Source organism: Cadophora gregata, assembly GCF_030347475.1.
Source record: "Cadophora gregata isolate MNR1 chromosome Unknown scaffold_63, whole genome shotgun sequence".
NCBI lineage: Eukaryota > Fungi > Ascomycota > Leotiomycetes > Helotiales > Ploettnerulaceae > Cadophora > Cadophora gregata.
This window is the reverse complement of record NW_026695985.1, coordinates 1-5535: the sequence shown is the minus strand read 5'-3', so window position 1 is coordinate 5535 and position 5535 is coordinate 1. Positions and strand designations below refer to the sequence as shown.

Genomic DNA, 5535 nt, shown 5'->3' with positions numbered 1-5535 from the left:
TTTTTTATCATCTATTTCATTAGAAGTGGTGTACAGGTGAGTATATAACATTTTGGCTGCCTTAAAGTAAGGTTTATAAATACCTTATAATCGCAATGAAAGGAACTAAACTTCCGCTTTAAGAGGACAATAAGTGTTTCGGATAGGTAGTAGTTAAAGTAATGGTTTAACTAGCTTAAAATTCCGTAGTCGAGGCTGAGAGGTCGATCGATCACATTGGGTCTGAAAAAACCCCAATACGTATAGTACAGCAGTGGGGAATCTTGGTCAATAGCCTAACGGCTGAACCAGCAACTTGGGGGAATGAATAGCTTCCGCTAGTTATTTTGGCTGTTTAATTAATTATATACAAAACTTCTGATTTTGTATATAAAAGATTATTCATTTTGATCTTTTTTTGCTGCCGTTGTGGGATCAATTAATTTACCACTCACCGCAAGGCGCGAGGAAGTAATACTTCAGTGGACAAAGTAATATCGATTTTATCGAATAAAGTTCTAGATAGGATACTGATTATGACAATTTCCTGTCTATATGTCTTGACCAAATTACGTGCCAGCAGTCGCGGTAATACGTAGAAGACTAGTGTTATTCATCTTTAGTAGGTTTAAAGGGTACCTAGACGGTATAATTAGTCTTTAATAGGAAACGGTTATACTAGAGTTATATATGAGAAGGTGAGTATTTGTGGAGTAGAGTTGAAATTTTTTAATACCATGAGGACTGGTAAAGGCGAAAGCAACCTTTTATCTAATAACTGACGTTGAGGGACGAAGGCTTGGGTCGCGAACAGGATTAGATACCCTAGTAGTCCAAGCAGATAATGATGAATGCCATAGGTTAGATAAAATTATTTAGTCTATAAATGAAAGTGTAAGCATTTCACCTCAAGAGTAATGTGGCAACGCAGGAACTGAAATCATTAGACCGTTTCTGAAACCAGTAGTGAAGTATGTTATTTAATTCGTAGTTACGCGAAAAACCTTACCACAACTTGAATATTATATTAAGGAAGTCTTATATTATAATAAGAAATATAGAATATATTACAAGCGTTGCACGGCTGTCTTCAGTTAATGTCGTGAGATATTGGTTAATTCCATTAAATTAACGGAAACCCTTGCTTTATTTGCGATTTAATCTAAATAAAGCAGTTCACCATCATATCGGATATGATAACAGGGACCAAGACAAGTCATCATGGCCTTAATGTTGTGGGCGATAGACGTGCCACATATTCCTATACAAAATGATGCGATAATGTGAATTGGAGCTAATCTAATAAAGTAGGATATAACAAGGATTGTAGTCTGAAATTCGACTGCATGAATAAGGAATTACTAGTAATCGTGAATCACCACGTCACGGTGAATTTTTTCTCAGATAGGTACTAACTACTCGTCAGGCGCCGAAAGAAGTGTGTGCAATAAGTTTGGTCTTCCATTTATTTTTACTCTAGTAAATTAGTTCTAGTTATTTTTATGGGAGATTTTCGTATGCGTGACTTTGATTGGTGTTAAGTCGAAATACGGTTCGTGTAGTGGAAATTGCACGGGATTGATTAATGTTAACAATGCATATATTTTATATATACTGTATAATATATACTTATAAACCAGCTCCTTTGGGTTATAAGTACTTATATTATACTAAGGAAGGTTCCGTTTGTTGGTATGACGGGTTGAGCTGTAAACTCAATAGCAATAAGCTGTCGAAGGTTCGAGTCCTTTTCTTCCTAATTATCTTAGGCCTTTATAGCTCAATGGTAGAGCGGAATACTGTTAATATTCCGATAGATGTTCAATTCATCTTAGGGGCTAGGCACTAAGAATACGTATGGCGTGTTGACTTAATGGTAAAGTTTTGTGTTTCGGCCACAAGTATATAAGTTCAAGTCTTATACACGTCTATATTCTTATTTAACTACTCTTTCCTCTTTCGTTAAAAATATTTTTAATAATGGTAGTTAAATTACTTTAATTAAACTTTAATTAAATATAGAGGTTTTTTTATTCCTTTTTTTATTCATGAATAGTCTATATATTTTAAATGAAACTTTCACTAATGGTTATAGATCAGAAATATTAGATATTATATCTATAGCAGCTATATTATGTGGAATATTAGTTATTATTAGTAAAAATCCTATTGTTTCTGTATTATTTTTAATAGGTTTATTTTTAAGTATAGCTAGTTACCTAATGGTATTAGGTTTAAATTTTATTGGTCTTTCTTACTTATTAGTATACGTCGGAGCAGTGTCAATTTTATTTTTATTTATTTTAATGTTAATTAATGTTAGAATAAGTGAACTATTAAGTAATACTAGTAATAGCATACCTTTAGCTATTTTTATTACTATAGTTTTCAACTATCTTTTATATCAAATATTGCCTTATAGTGTTGCTACTTTTAATAGTTATACTGTTTATTTAAACAATACTATAAATGATATTTGATCTCATAATTATAGTGATAGTTTAAATAAATTCTTTAAATTAAATGGTACTGAATTAGACAACGGTGAAATTTCATTTGTTACTAGTAAAATATGAGATGGTAATTTAGCCGAAACTAGCCATATCTCTAGTATAGGAAATATTATGTACACTAGTTATAGTATATGATTAATATTAACTTCTATTATACTATTGTTAGCAATGGTTGGTGCTATTGTTATTACAATAAAACAAAAAAATTAATCATAAATCATTTAAGGATTTAATAACTAACTAAATTGTTAGTTTTATTCTTACCTAAATATTTTTATTATATTTAATATATACTATTAGTATAATTTAAAGTATAATAAGGGTTAGTCTTCTAATTGGTAAGAAACTTTTTTGTCAAGAAAGCAAATGTCGGTTCGAACCCGACCTAGCCCGTAAAGATAATATAAACTATAAAGGGATTAGCTTAATGGTAGAGCAACCGTTTTACACACGGTAGGCTAGGTGTTCAAGTCACCTATTCCTTAATCCTTAATATATAGTAATATATATTACGCCAAAATTATATACCTCTGGTATGCATATATTAATATATCTCTCTTTTTTAATCAAAAAAAGTTTTATATATATTAAAACACATAATTATTTATAATAATAAATGTAAATGACTAATTTGACAAGAAGTAATTTCCAAGCTCATCCTTTTCATTTAGTATCACCGTCACCTTGACCTTTATATACTTGTATTGCATTATTAACATTAACAACTAGTGGTGTATTAACAATGCACGGTTTTAATAATGCAGAAACATTTTTATCTTTAGCTTTTGTAACACTTATTTCATCTATGTCATTATGATGAAGAGACGTTATAAGTGAAGGTACATATTTAGGTAACCATACATTAGCTGTACAAAGAGGGTTAAACATGGGTGTGGCTTTATTTATAGTTTCAGAAGCATTATTTTTCTTAGCTATTTTTTGAGCCTTTTTTCATAGTGCCTTATCACCTACTGTAGAATTAGGAGCTCAATGACCTCCTATGGGTATAGAAGCAATTAATCCATTTGAATTACCTTTACTTAACACTGTTATATTATTATCTTCTGGTGTTACAGTGACATATGCTCATCATTCTTTGATACAAGGTAATAGAAGTGGAGCTTTATATGGTTTAGTTGCTACTGTTATATTAGCAGTTATATTCACAGGTTTCCAAGGTGTAGAGTATACTGTTTCTTCTTTCACTATAAGTGATGGTGCTTTTGGGTCATGTTTTTATTTTGGTACTGGTTTTCATGGGCTTCATGTTATGATAGGTACAGCTTTTATTGCTGTCGGTTTGTGACGTGTTTTAGCATACCACTCAACAGAAAATCATCATTTAGGTCTTGAGTCTAGTATTTTATATTGACATTTTGTGGATGTGGTATGGCTATTCCTTTTTATTTCAATTTACTACTGGGGTTCGTAGATATATTATCTTACCTATTCTGTATTAATTAGCCTCTTTGTTCCATCTAGTTCTTCTAAGTAATAAAGATAATGTTTTTATTATATGTTTATTAGAAGCTTATGTTATATTAGATTTATAGATAAATAATATAAATTATTTTCTTTATATGTCTAAGCTATATTATAGTGTATATTGTACTAGATTTTGTACCTACGGTATCTTATTTTAAGCCTTAAGGCTTAAAATACCCTAAATTTAGATTTAAAAATCTAAAGAGATCTTAGTTTAACGGTAAAACACTAGTCTTTTAATCTTCGTTATATGGGTTCGAATCCCATAGGTCTTATATGTTTACAGATAAAAAATATGATTATTGTTTTGACAAAACTGGTAACAATAAATATACAAAAAAAAATAAACGGCCATAGGTTAATGGTAGACCTTTCGTCTTCCAAACGATTTGTGTCGATTCGAATTCGGCTGGCCGTATACTATAATTATAATTCAGCATATTAATATTATGCTGTATATGAAAGTTCTAATAGTTTTTATATTTTTTTTCCTGATTTGATGGGTTAATTAAAAATAAAAATAGGAAAAGTTGCTATGGGTAAAGCGAGATATTTGCTAAATATTGTGTTATGCACCTGGATGTTCGAATCATCTCTTTTCCGGTATTTTTATTAAGATGTTATTAATATGTAACAATAACATCTCTACTAATTATAAGAGCATAGTTTAATGGTAAAATTTGAAGCTTCAAACTTCACTTTCTCAGTTCAAATCTGAGTGCTCTTGCTTAGTGATATATAAATTTTATTTATATTATCCATTTTGCGTATTTTAACAATATATTTACAAATTACATTCATATATTAAATCAAGGTTCCTTAGCTTAATTGGTAAAGCGTATTCTTGATAAGGATGTGTTTAGAGTTCAAGTCTCTGAGGAATCATGAATATTACTTAATATTATTTAATAATATTAGATAATAGGCAATAAAAGAGAATTGACTGAGTGGTTTAAAGTGATAAGCTTGAAACTTATTTGATTTAATAGATCACATCCGTTCAAATCGGATATTCTCTGGAATTCTTCTTTTAAAGATAAATAAAACGGATTAGAGCCAGGTTGGTTAGGCGCCTCATTTGGGTTGAGGATCTGTTATGTTCGAATCATAATAATCCGAATACAATATCTTAATGAATGTAGGTTAATAAGGTTGTATTAGTAATGTGTAAGATATCTATAAGTAATTTCTATGCATTTATGCATAGGAAAGTATATAAAGAGACTATTAGGGATACCTAGCTATATATTAAAGAGAGTAAAGAAATTTAAAATGTGTATTGCGTGAAGAAATTGTAATATTAGTTGTTCTTTAATCCGGTGAAATATCTGGTAGTAAAATACACATGAACTCTTAGAGAAATTCAATAATAAACGAAGTGAATTGAAATATCTTAGTAACTTCAGGAAAAGAAATCAAACGAGATTCTATAATTAGTGTGAATGAAAGTAGAAGAGCCTTCAAATATAGGTCATAGACTAGAAGAATAATTCGAAGATATGGTAGATATATAATAAGTAAAATGGGCAAAACCTGTTTGAATGTAAAGGGGAACCTT

The 5535-nt window shown here is 30.0% G+C and overlaps 7 non-coding genes across 7 annotated transcripts; all 7 read left to right on the top strand.

Annotated features, from left to right (window-relative positions):
* Positions 1 to 1748: 1748 nt before the first annotated feature.
* On the top strand, positions 1749 to 1819 carry ONS95_012787. Its single transcript has one exon. It is a non-coding gene; the product is annotated as a tRNA-Asn (tRNA).
* A 19-nt stretch (positions 1820 to 1838) lies between these two features.
* ONS95_012786 lies at positions 1839 to 1909 on the top strand. The gene has a single exon. It is a non-coding gene; the product is annotated as a tRNA-Arg (tRNA).
* Positions 1910 to 2812: 903 nt separating this feature from the next.
* On the top strand, positions 2813 to 2885 carry ONS95_012785. The gene has a single exon. It is a non-coding gene; the product is annotated as a tRNA-Asp (tRNA).
* Positions 2886 to 2905: 20 nt separating this feature from the next.
* ONS95_012784 lies at positions 2906 to 2977 on the top strand. The gene has a single exon. It is a non-coding gene; the product is annotated as a tRNA-Val (tRNA).
* A 1203-nt stretch (positions 2978 to 4180) lies between these two features.
* On the top strand, positions 4181 to 4252 carry ONS95_012783. The gene has a single exon. It is a non-coding gene; the product is annotated as a tRNA-Lys (tRNA).
* A 72-nt stretch (positions 4253 to 4324) lies between these two features.
* ONS95_012782 lies at positions 4325 to 4395 on the top strand. Its single transcript has one exon. It is a non-coding gene; the product is annotated as a tRNA-Gly (tRNA).
* Positions 4396 to 4790: 395 nt separating this feature from the next.
* ONS95_012781 lies at positions 4791 to 4862 on the top strand. Its single transcript has one exon. It is a non-coding gene; the product is annotated as a tRNA-Ile (tRNA).
* The last annotated feature ends 673 nt before the right edge of the window (positions 4863 to 5535 follow it).